The sequence below is a fragment of the Lepidochelys kempii genome, chromosome 5 (genome assembly GCF_965140265.1).
Source record: "Lepidochelys kempii isolate rLepKem1 chromosome 5, rLepKem1.hap2, whole genome shotgun sequence".
NCBI lineage: Eukaryota > Metazoa > Chordata > Testudines > Cheloniidae > Lepidochelys > Lepidochelys kempii.
This window is the reverse complement of record NC_133260.1, coordinates 91,381,727-91,395,126: the sequence shown is the minus strand read 5'-3', so window position 1 is coordinate 91,395,126 and position 13,400 is coordinate 91,381,727. Positions and strand designations below refer to the sequence as shown.

At 46.4% G+C, this 13,400-nt stretch overlaps 1 protein-coding gene across 6 annotated transcripts in view; it reads right to left on the bottom strand.

Annotated features, from left to right (window-relative positions):
- The window catches only part of AGTPBP1 (ATP/GTP binding carboxypeptidase 1), a 152,696-nt gene extending 140,041 nt beyond the window's left edge, over positions 1-12,655 (bottom strand). The window contains exon 1 of one of the 6 annotated variants that reach the window (XM_073345034.1): positions 12,334-12,655. The gene's annotated coding sequence lies outside the window, so the exon portion shown is untranslated. The remainder of the gene's footprint in view (positions 1-12,333) is intronic. The other 5 variants (XM_073345036.1, XM_073345035.1, XM_073345032.1 and 2 more) reach the window with 5 other exon arrangements.
- Between the last annotated feature and the right edge of the window lie 745 nt (positions 12,656-13,400).

The window sequence follows — 13,400 nt, the reverse complement described above, 5'->3', positions numbered from 1 at the left end:
GCTTTCGTGAGCTACAGCTCACTTCATCAGATGCATACTGTGGAAAGTACAGAAGATCTTGATCATCATACACATTGTAAGGAGAGTGATCACTTTAGATAAGCTATTACCAGCAGGAGAGTGGGGTGGGGCGAGAGAAAACCTTTTGTAGTGGTAAACACCCATTTTTTCCAAGGTTTGTGTGTATAAAAAGATCTTCTGTACTTTCCACAGTATACATCCGATGAAGGGAGTTGTAGCTCACGAAAGCTTATGCTCAAATAAATTGGTTAGTCTCTAAGGTGCCAAAAGTACTCCTTTTCTTTTTGCAAATACAGACTAACACGGCTGCTAGTCCGAAACCTGTCATTATGCAAGGCACTGCATTTAGCCGTATGGAGTGGAAATCAACCAACTGCATGAAAAAACTTGTACAGATACAGACAGACATCATCTTCCTTTCCAAATGCAAACAGATGGACATCGTACCAAGAGGACTGAAGGTAAAAAATCCATTACAATCTAAATACCACACAGACTATGCTGACAGCTTGTGCCACACGCTCTCAAAGAAACAACGGAACCACCTGATCAACATCCTCTACAGCAAACAGGGAAAGATAAAGAACGAGCTCTCACAAATGGGTACTTAATAAAAAAAACCAACCTTCCACACAAACTTCCTCGTGGCTGGACTTTACTAAAACTAGACAAGCCATTTACAACACACACTTTGCTTCTCTACAAAAGAAAAAGGACACTAAACTTTCTAAACAACTACATGCCACAAGGGGCCACAGCAATGGTTCCCTCAACCCACCCAGCAATATTGTTAACCTATCCAACTATACTCTTAGCCCAGCAGAAGCAGCTGTCCTATCTCGGGGCCTCTCCTTCTGCCCCTTCACCCCCACAAACATGATTCAGTTCTGTGGTGACCCAGAATCCTATTTTCGACATCTCCGACTCAAGGAATATTTCCAACACACCTCTGAACAACATACTAATCCACACAGACCTCCCTACCAACACTACAAAAAGAAGGATTCTAGGTGGACTCCTCCTGAAGGTTGAGACAGCAGACTGGACTTCTACATAGAGTGCTTCCACCGACATGCATGGGCTGAAATTGTGGAAAAGCAGCATCACTTGCCCCATAACCTCAGCCGTGCAGAACACAATGCCATCCACAGCCTCAAACAACTCTGACATCATAATCAAAAAGGCTGACAAAGAAGGTGCTGTTGTCATCATGAATAGGCTGGAATATGAACAAGAGGCTGCTCGGCAGCTCTCCAACACCACTTTCTACACGCCATTACCCTCTGATCCCACTGAGAGTTACCAAAAGAAACTACAGCATTTGCTCAAGAAACTCCCTGAAAAAGCACAAGATCAAATCTGCACAGACACACCCCTGGAACCCCAACCTGGGATATTCTATCTACTACTGAAGATCCATAAACCTGGAAATCCTGGGCGCCCCATCATCTCAGACGTTGGCACCCTGACAGCAGGATTGTCTGGCTATGTAGACTCCCTCCTCAGTCGCTACGCTACCAGCACTCCCAGCTATCTTCGAGACATCACTGACTTCCTGAGGAAACTACAAGCCATCAGTAATCTTCCCGATAATACCATCCTGGCCACTACGGATGTAGAAGCCCTCTACACCAACATTCCACACAAAGATGGACTACAAGCCGTCAAGAACACTATCCCCGATAATGTCACGGCTAACCTGGTGGCTGAACTTTGTGACTTTGTCCTTACCCATAACTATTTTACATTTGGGACAATGTATACCTTCAGATCAGCGGCACGGCTATGGGTACCCGCATGGCCCCACAGTATGCCAACATTTTTATGGCTGACTTAGAACAACGCTTCTTCAGCTCTCGTCCCCTAACGCCTCTACTCTACTTGCGCTACATTGATGACATCTTCATCACCTGGACCTATGGAAAAGAAGCCCTTGAGGAATTCCACCATGATTTCAACAATTTCCATCCCACCATCAACCTCAGCCTGGTCCAGTCCACACAAGAGATCCACTTCCTGGACTCTACAGTGCTAATTAACAATGGTCACATAAACACCACCCTATACCAGAAACCTACTGACCGCTATTCCTACCTACATGCCTCCAGCTTTCACCCTGACCACACCACACGATCCATTGTCTACAGCCAAGCTCTACAATACAACTGCATGTGCTCCAACCCCTCGGACAGAGACAAACACCTACAAGAGCTCTATCAAGCATTCTTACAACTACAATACCCACCTGCGGAAGTGAAGAAACAGATCTGATAGAGCCAGAAGAGTTCCCAGAAGTCTCCTACTACAGGACAGGCCTAACAAAGAAAATAACAGAACGCCACTAGCCGTCACCTTCAGCCCCCAACTAAAACCCCTCCAATGCATTATTAAGGATCTACAACCTATCCTGAAGGATGACCCAACACTCTCACAAATCTTGGGAGACAGGCCAGTCCTTGCCTACAGACAGCCCCCCAACCTGAAGCAAATACTCACCAGCAACCACATACCACACAACAGAACCACTAACCCAGGAACCTATCCTTCCAATAAAGCCCGTTGCCAACTGTGCCCACATATCTATTCAAGGGACACCATCACAGGGCCTAATCACATCAGCTACACTATCAGAGGCTCGTTCACCTGCACATCTACCAATGTGATATATGCCATCATGTGCCAGCAATGCCCCTCTGCCACGTACACTGGTCAAACTGGACAGTCTCTACGTAAAACAATAAATAGACACAAATCAGATGTCAAGAATTATAACATTTATAAACCAGTCGGAACACTTCAATCTCTCTGGTCACACGATTACAGACATGAAAGTTGCGATATTACAACAGAAAAACTTCAAATCCAGACTCCAGCAAGAGACTGTTGAATTGAAATTCATTTGCAAATTGGATACAATTAACTTAGGCTTGAATAGAGACTGGGAGTGGTTAAGTCATTATGCAAGGTAACCTATTTCCCCTTGTTTTTTCCTAACACCGCCCCCCCCCCCCAGACGTCCTTGTTAAACCCTTGATTTGTGCTGGAAATGGCCCAACTTGATTATCATACACATTGTAAGGAGAATGATCACTTTAGATAAGCTATTACCAGCAGGAGAGTGGGGTGGGGGGAGAGAAAACCTTTTGTAATGGTAAACACCCATTTATTCATGCTTTGTGTGTATAAAAAGATCTTCTGTACTTTCCACAGTATGCATCCGAAGAAGTGAGCTGTAGCTCACGAAAGCTTATGCTCAAATAAATTGGTTAGTCTCTAAGGTGCCACAAGTACTCCTTTTCTTTTTGCGAATACAGACTAACACGGCTGTTACTCTGAAACCACTCACCATTTTGGGGCTCCCGTGGATTATGTGCACTCACTTTGGGACAGGCAAATTATGCTATTGTTTAGACTGTGCTTGCCCTTAAGTACAGGAAATCATTGCTCTATCTGGTGTGAACAATGCTGCCTCTGTTAAGTGTTGTATTTTGCCTTTACAGATGCAACCTTGAGATCTCAGCCGTCCGTGTTATCACAAGCCGAAAGACTGCAAAGAATTAGGAAGAGACCACGTAGAAGCAAAGATGTGCTGCATGAAGTAATGCAGCAGTCCCTTAACGAGAATCTAAAAGCGCAGGAGTGGAGGGACAGTGAAAGGAGGATCCACAAGCAGAATGTGGATTGCCAGCACAAAAACCCGGAGCTCCGGCAGCAAAGCACGGATTGGCTGATAAGCATCATGGAGTGCCAAGCGGACTCGATCCAGGTGCTTGTAGACATGCAGGCAGAGCACTACTGTGCCCGCCCACACCTGCAGCTCATCCCAAAACTCTTTCCTTTGTGCCCCCATGTCACCTCCAACCCACTTTTCCCAACATCTGGGTTCTTATCGCCACCAGCTGCCTCCAACACCTATAGCTTCACCACTCAGCCCTGAAAACTATAACTCTTACCCACTGCACTCAACCCCCATCACCATGCATCATAGCCATTCTGAAGTGCAGCACTCATTGCACAGCACTCCAGGCAGGAAGGCCAAGTATAACAACAGGACATATGCAAATCTGTGATTGTACCATTCCCCACCCCACTCCCTTACACTTTCTGTTTTCCAAGCAGCTGTGTTTCTTTTCAATAAATGGATTTTTTGGCTTTGAAAACATTCTTTATTATTGCATAAAGTAAAAGTAAGGTATTTAGGCCAGGAAAGCAACAGTTACTGCAAGTCAGCATAGCAAACACAGATTTCTACTAACATTGGAACCACTGCACTTCACTCCAGTGCAGAGCACCAAACATTACTGGTGGCTTTCAGCCTCAAATTGCTCCCTCAAGGCATCCCTAATTCTTGCAGCCCTGCGCTGGGCACCTCTAATAGCCCTGCTCTCTGGCTGTTCAAATTCAGCCTCCAGGTGTTGAACCCCCAAGTTCCATGCCTGAGTGAATCGTTTACCCTGCCCTTCACAAATGTTATGGTGGGTACAGTACGCGGATATAACCGCGGGAATGCTGTCATCGGCCAGGTCCAGCTTCCATACAGAGAGCGCCAGCGACCCTTTAAATGTCCAAAAGCACACTCCACTGTCATTCTGCACTGGCTCAGCCTGTTGTTGAACCGCTCCTTGCTGCTGTCAAGGCTCCCTGTGTAGGATTTCATGAGCAACGGCATTAAAGGGTAAGTGGGGTCTCCAAGGATCACAATGGGCATTTCGACTTCCCCTACGGTGATCTTCTGGTCTGGGAAAAAAGTCCCAGCTTGCAGCTTCCTGAACAGGCCAGTGTTCCAAAAGATGCGCGCCTCATGCACCTTTCCGGGCCAGCCTGTGTTAATGTCAATGAAACACCCACTGTGATCCACAAGCGCCTGGAGAACCACAGAGAAATACCCCTTCTGGAGGCTTGGTGGGCTGGTGCCAGAATTGGAATATGCATCCCATCTATCACCCCTCCGCAGCTAGGGAAACCTATTTGTGCAAAGCCAGCCACAACGTCATGCATGTTAGCCAGAGTCACGGTTCTTCTGAGCAGGATGCGATTAATGGCCCTGCAAACTTGCATCAACACGATTCCAACAGTCGACTTTCCCACTCCAAACTGGTTAGCGACCGATTGGTAGCTGTCTGGAGTTACCAGCTTCCAGATTGCAACAGACACCCGCTTCTCCACCGGCAGGGCAGCTCTCAATCTCGTGTCCTTGCACCGCAGGATGGGAGGCGAGCTCCTCACACAGTCCCATGAAAGTAGCTTTTCTCATCCAAAAGTTCTGCAGCCACTGCATCCTAGACTTGCAGGACGATGCGATCTCCCCCACTCCGTGCTTGTTTCCCAAGCCCAAAAGCAATATTCCACACCGGTGAGAAGGTCCATGAATGCCACAAGCAATCATCGTCGGAGTCCTCATTGTCAGTTTAGATCTTAAGGAGTAACTCGACTGCCAAACGTGACATGCTGGTGAGACTCGTCAGCATATTCCTCAGCAGTTCGGGCTCCATTCCCGCAGACCAAAAGGGAAGACAGAGCACACAGTACAAAAAACACTGAAAGATGGTGCCAAAAGTGGACAGAGGCACAGGGATTGCTGGGATGCGAACCGATGCATCACGGGGCATTGGGACAGGACCCAGAATGCCCCACACCCTCCGCTCCCTTCCCACAAGCCACAGCGCCAGAATGGGAAAAGGTGCTCTGTGGGATAGCTGCCCAGAATGCACCGCTCCCAATGCCACTGCAAGTGCTGCAAATGTGGCTATGCCAGTGTGCTTGCAGCTGTCAGTGTGGACAGACTGCAGCGCTTTCCCTACTGCGCTCTACGAAGGCTGGTTTAATGCAAAGCACTCTACATTTGCACGTGTAGCCATGCCCTTAGGCTGAACAAGGGGCAAGGTGCTAATAAACCCCTTGCTCACCATTCTGTAGAAGAGTTGAGCATTCTTTGAGATTGTGTCAGATTATCACTAGCTTGATCCCACTGTAACAACCATTTTAAGATTTAATTAGGCACACAGAAAACAGTTAAAGCATTTGAAATTTAAAAGGTTAGAAGACTCATTTTAACAATTTCCCATTCTCTTTTGTTGTATTACAATCTTTTACAGTGAAAAATTTGACTAACTTTTCAGATGTTATTCGAGATTATATTAATTGGTCCCTCTTGGAAAGGAAGTGTTTGTTTAGGCCTGCTCTAAACCTACAATTTAGATGGACCTGGCCATGTTGCTCAGGAATGTGAAAAATTCAGACCTCCAAACACTGTAGTCAAGCTGACTTAAATGTGTCTACACCAGGAGTTAGGTTGATAGAAAAATTCTTCTGTCAACCCAGCTACTGTCATCTGTAAGGTTGGATTACCTATATCAACTGAAAATCCCCTTACTTTGATGCAGTAAATATCTACATTACAGCAGCATCCATAGTGTAGACACACCCTTAGATGGTCACGTTTGCGGCTCTTATATTGAGGTCTGATTCCATTTCCTTCCAGGCAACAAATACATACAAAAAGGAGAAGATAGGAAGTGTAGTTCCTTGGTGTATTTCTTATTTTTAAACCATCTGCTAGGAAATTACAGGCACAGCACATAGTCTCATCAGCCATTCCAAGACATGACAAATTTACCACTGTCGGGCTGCTTAAGGCAACTTTATCTTGACTTTCTGGTTACAGGTGTTGCTTATGATGATAAAATTTGCATCAAGCTCCTCTGTCTGCAAATTTCACTCTTTGGTCCATTAACTCAGCTTCAGCAGGCTACAAAGTAACTCCCAGAAAAGCCACACTGAGAAAGAAGTGGGATGCTATTCCCATTAATATTACCCAATCGAAACAGGATTCCAACTATTCAATTTTTTTAATTCCTCAGCTCATCATTGTGCCAGTGTCACCTTAACAGGAACTACTACTACATGCTACAAGGGGCCACAGCAATGGTTCCCTCACCCCACCTAGCAATATTGTTAACCTATCCAACTATACTCTCAGCCCAGCAGAAGCAGCTGTTCTATCTCGGGGCCTCTCCTTCTGCCCCTCCACCCCCACGAACATGATACAGTTCTGTAGTGACCTAGAATCCTATTTTCGACGTCTCCGTCTCAAGGAATATTTCCAAAATACCTCTGAACAACATACTAATCCACAGAGGTCTCCCTGCCAACACTACAGAAAGAGGGATTCTAGATGGACTCCTCCTGAAGGTCGAAACAGCAGACTGGACTTCTACATAGAGTGCTTCCGCCGACGTGCACGGGCTGAAATTGTGGAAAAGCAGCATCACTTGCCCCATAACCTCAGCCATGCGGAACGCAATGCCATCCACAGCCTCAGAAACAACTCTGACATCATAATCAAAAAGGCTGACAAAGGAGGTGCTGTTGTCATCATGAATAGGTCGGAATATGAACAAGAGGCTGCTCGGCAGCTCTCCAACACGAGTTTCTACAAGCCATTACCCTATGATCCCACTGAGAGTTACCAAAAGCAACTACAGCATTTGCTCAAGAAACTTCCTGAAAAAGCACAAGATCAAATCCGCACAGACACACCCCTGGAGCCCCGACCTGGGATATTCTATCTACTACCCAAGATCCATAAACCTGGAAATCCTGGGCGCCCCATCATCTCAGGCATTGGCACCCTGACAGCAGGATTGTCTGGCTATGTAGACTCCCTCCTCAGGCCCTACGCTACCAGCACTCCCAGCTACCTTCGAGACACCACTGACTTCCTGAGGAAACTTCAATCCATCGGTGATCTTCCTGATAACACCATCCTGGCTACTATGGATGTAGAAGCCCTCTACACCAACATTCCACACAAAGATGGACTACAAGCCGTCAAGAACACTATCCCCGATAATGTCACGGCTAACCTGGTGGCTGAACTTTGTGACTTTGTCCTTACCCATAACTATTTCACATTTGGGGACAATGTATACCTTCAGATCAGCGGCACTGCTATGGGTACCCGCATGGCCCCACAGTATGCCAACATTTTTATGGCTGATTTAGAACAACGCTTCCTCAGCTCTCGTCCCCTAAAGCCCCTACTCTACTTGCGCTATATTGATGACATCTTCATCATCTGGACCCATGGAAAAGAAGCCCTTGAGGAATTCCACCATGATTTCAACAATTTCCATCCCACCACCAACCTCAGCCTGGTCCAGTCCACACAAGAGATCCACTTCCTGGACACTACAGTGCTAATAAACAATGGCCACATAAACACCACCCTATACCGTAAACCTACTGACCGCTATTCCTACCTGCATGCCTCCAGCTTTCACCCTGACCACACCACACGATCCATCGTCTACAGCCAAGCTCTGCGATACAACCGCATTTGCTCCAACCCCTCAGACAGAGACAAACACCTACAAGATCTCTGTCAAGCTTTCTTACAACTACAATACCCACCTGCAGAAGTAAAGAAACAGATTGATAGAGCCAGAAGATTTCCCAGAAGTTACCTACTACAGGACAGGCCTAACAAAGAAAATAACAGAACGCCACTAGCCGTCACCTTCAGCCCCCAACTAAAACCCCTCCAACGCATTATTAAGGATCTACAACCTATCCTAAAGGATGACCCAACAATCTCACAAGTCTTGGGAGACAGGCCAGTCCTTGCCTACAGACAGCCCCGCAACCTGAAGCAAATACTCACCAACAACCACATACCACACAACAGAACCACTAACCCAGGAACTTATCCTTGCAACAAAGCCCGTTGCCAATTGTGCCCACATATCTATTCAGGGGACACCATCACAGGGCCTAATAACATCAGCCACACTATCAGAGGCTCGTTCACCTGCACATCCACCAATGTGATCTATGCCATCATGTGCCAGCAATGCCCCTCTGCCATGTACATTGGTCAAACTGGACAGTCTCTACGTAAAAGAATAAATGGACACAAATCAGATGTCAAGAATTATAACATTCATAAACCAGTCGGAGAACACTTCAATCTCTCTGGTCATGCAATCACAGACATGAAGGTCGCTATCTTAAAACAAAAAAACTTCAAATCCAGACTCCAGCGAGAACCTGCTGAATTGGAATTCATTTGCAAATTGGATACTATTAATTTAGGCTTAAATAGAGACTGGGAGTGGCTAAGTCATTATGCAAGGTAGCCTGTTTTCTCTTGTTTTTTCCTAACCCCCCCCCCCCCCCAGATGTTCTGGTTTAACTTGGATTTAAACCTGGAGAATGGTCAGTTTAGATGAGCTATTACCAGCAGGAGAGTGAGTTTGTGTGTGTATGGGGGTGGGGGGATGTGAGAAAACCTTGATCTATGCAGGAAATAGCCCGACTTGATTATGTAAAGAGTTGTCACTTTGGATGGGCTAGCACCAGCAGGAGAGTGAATTTGTGTGGGGGGGTGGAGGGTGAGAAAACCTGGATTTGTGCTGGAAATGGCCCACCTGTTGATCACTTTAGATAAGCTATTACCAGCAGGACAGTGGGGTGGGAGGAGGTATTGTTTCATGATTTCTGTGTGTATATAAAGTCTGCTGCAGTTTCCACGGTAAACATCTGATGAAGTGAGCTGTAGCTCACGAAAGCTCATGCTCAAATAAATTGGTTAGTCTCTAAGGTGCCACAAGTACTCCTTTTCTTTTTGCGAATACAGACTAACACGGCTGTTCCTCTGAAACCAGTGAAGAACTTAACTGACAGATTTTAGTTTCAGCATATGCCATTTGTACCAATCTAGCTTTTGATTATTTTGGAAATGTTTATGAAACATTACTGTCTACCCCAAACATTCAAAAATAAAATCCAAAGGTTAAAATAAAATGAGGTGGTTTTTACTTGCACCTTTGGTTTTTGAGCCTTTAGGGTCACATTTTCAGGCTTCTCTCTGCAACAAGGAGGCTAGAATCTTTTGTTTTTGTTTTAAATAGATGTTGAGATTCTCATAGAACCACAATTCCATAAGCCAGTGCTTTAAGAAAAAATCAAATACTACCGACCTCACAACCACCATTGAAAGAGTTGGCAACACATGTAACACACTGAGCTCGGCTTTTTAATAAATAAATAAGCCTCTGTCCCACTTTGCACAACACTGAGTATTCCTCCCCACACTTCAGTCTAAGTTTTGAGCCATACTGATGGATTCTGAAGACAGCAGAGTAAGGGCAGCTTTTTACTCTATTTATAAAAAACTTCTCCAATGTATTTAAGTGCTGTAAAGGAAAGCACCTGTTATTGCAGTTCACTGGTAGCTAATCCTGGGGAAGATCATTTTTAAAAAGTCAAAATCTGAACTTTCCAGGTCTTTGGAAAGACAAAGAAAGCTTCCAGTGTGAACAAATGCAGTGTCGTCTTAGCCAGATTTGTGCAAAATAAATAAATAGGAATTGCGGGTTTTGTGATAAAAGCATGAAATTTGCGACAGTAAATGTGTTATTGGGGGGAAAAATGTAATCTCCCCCCGTTGAAAGTAGATTTTCCTATGTTTCAGACTACTGTGGAAAGTTCCCCAACTTTAATAATGAAAGTGAAAATACAGCTTTTTTTTTTTTTAATTGTAGCAGAAGATCCAATTGAAAGTTACATCTTTACAAAGACGAAGGGAGGGGCTATTACTAAGCAATTTAAATATGCCAAAAACAAGCTCTCTTGACAAGCTCTTCCAGTTACAAGAAATGTTTAAATAAGAACTTATACCATCATAGCCACAATGCTCTCATCCAGGCCTCTTAAAATAAAGTCATAATGCTTAGTGTGATATCAAAGATTTCCAGCAACAGCTACTTGGTCATAAGTATAAGACTATGACTGTATTATAGGATTTACCACCAAAAAATAAATATTCAAAAATAGATATGCAACAAAATGAACACTAACAGCTACTTGCAAAGTACATTACATTTTGCAAATATATTTTCTTAAGGTCATTCAAGTGTGAAAGTTCCTCTAAAATTATATCACTAGCTTCCCATCACAGTGAACATATTTCTATTTCCCTCAATATCAACGTTTGCATTACAATGGTCTCTGAAGACCCACACCGAATCAGGATCAGGTCCCCGTTGCATTATGCACTGTACAAACATATAGTAATATATGATCCCTGTCCCAAAATTTACAACTGCAATCTTACACTTAGAAGAGAATGAAGAGAGTAAAAGCTCAACTTTGATTCTCTAAACAGAGAGCCTTGATGTTTGAGACTTCTGTGTGTAACAAAAAATGCATCTCTTATGCGCTTTTGAAAGTATTACACCAGATACTTAAGTAACTTAAAAGCCTCACTGAGCCACTTAAGTACTTTTGAAAGTGTCACTAGTAATCTATTCTGAGTTCCTACAAATCAATTTCACAGCACTTCAATTTGGGGGGGCAGGGAGAAGAGAGATAAGTGTTATTTAAGTGCAAAATATTATTACTGAGACACAAATCTATGGATTTTTAAGAATGTTGTGTTAAACAAATGCCTGGCAGGTTACACCACTAAGTGCACTTACTAAGTGTTATTTCAAAAGTGGTCATTTATACAAATACCTACACTAGCTTGCCTACACAGTTAGCACAGTGGAATCATGAGAGGAAGTTTTGGAAGGCCAGCAATACAAATGTGGATAAGGCAATACAGGTATTAGGTATAATTTTCTGCTTTATGAGTGGGACAACTTTTGTTCAAGGGCCATTTAACATCACCAGAAAACGTTTGGCACCAAAATACATATGTAAAAAAGCCACGTGCTATAAATCAGAAGGAGAGCGAAAATGCACTCATGGAAACAAGTTGTGTAACCTAGTACGCCCGGCCATAGTTGCACTCACTAGATAAAAATACCCCAACAAAAAACAAGCCAGCAATCCAAACAACCCGCTCTCGTATCAGGAAGATGACCGGATAACAGTCCAGACCAAACAGCTGCTAAGGACACGCCACTGCAAAAACCACACTGCTGCTCGCTCGCGGAGTCGAAGAGCGCAACTAACACCTCCGCGACACTGGCCGCCTCGCCTAGCGAGGGTGCGGGACAGCAACAGCCAGGCGGGGCTACCCCACAGGACCCCGGCAGCCCTAAGAGCATTTCCTAGGACCACCAGCAGCGACCCGCCCCGCCCCGGGAGCCAGGCCGACGGCGCGCCAAGTCCCACCGGCGGCCCCGCGAACCTGTCAGCCCGAGGGAAAGGACCGAGGGGTTCCCACCCTGGCGACCCGGGCTCGGACACGCCCGCCGGCCGCGCCGTGCAGCCGCGAGAGCCCCCCGCGCTCCAGCCCCCCAGCCCGCGGGCAGAGAGCGGGGGGCTGCTGACTCTCTGTGTCTGTCCGCGCCCGGGCTTCACCTTCACGGCGGGGCGGGGCAGCGGCTGCGGTCCGCGAGGCTCGGCCTCCGCCGCCCGGCTCCGGGCACCTCCCGTCGCAGCCGGGCGCGAGGGGCCGGCGGGAAGCCGGAGTCACCCGCGGGCCGCGACAGGCCGGGCGCGGCTCCAGCGCGGCGCCCCCGATGTTTTCATACAAACCCCGGCGGCGGCGGCGGCGGCAGGAACCTGTCGGCGTCCGGAGACGTCACCGCGCACCCGCCTCTCCCTCCCCGCGCGTGCGCGCGCGCAGTCCCGATGGAGGCGCGTGCACGCAGCAGAGTGGCGGCCTCCAACTGCAGAGCCGCGTGCCCTGGGGCCAGTCCCCACGGGTGGGCCTTGGGGGAGGGGATGCTGGGTGTCAGCCCGGGTTAGTGCCCTGCCTCCGCCAGCGACCAATAGCAGAGCTTCCCAGGAAGGTGTAAGAAACCCCCTAGCGAGCAATGAGAGAACCAGATTTAAGGGGACCCTGGTCAGCCCCTTTGCCTGCATGCATTGTGTTGCAGCCTTTCATGGGATCGCGCACAGGTTTTTCCCTTAAGGACTGACCCTTGCCTCAGCCTGTACCCAGGATGGATAGCGCTCTGGCTAAATCAGGGATGCTAGGGAGGAAGGTCCCAGGATTGCAGAAATTGGAAGGCGTGTGGAGAATGAAGCAAAGAACTGGAAAAAGAGAAAGGATGAGCCTAGGGTGTACAATTTGTGTGTCACCCCAGGTGACCTAGAGTCTATGTGTTCCATAGAGTGCCCACATGGCACTGGGCGAGTCACACCAAAAATTCTGCATGTAGCCACTAATTCTGTGTTACTCATTTGATGGGTGCATAGCTTAAAACATATCGGGCATGATTTTCACAAGTGCTGTAGCTCATGAAAGCTTATGCTCAAATAAATTTGTTAGTCTCTAAGATGTCACAGGTACTCCTTTTCTTTTTACAAGTGCTCAGCAATCACAACTACAACAGAAGTCAAGGGGAGCTCCAATTGCTAACTACCTGTGGAGCTAAGGAAGGGTGGTGTAAAGAACTGAGCAAGAGTTTGAGGAACAGAGG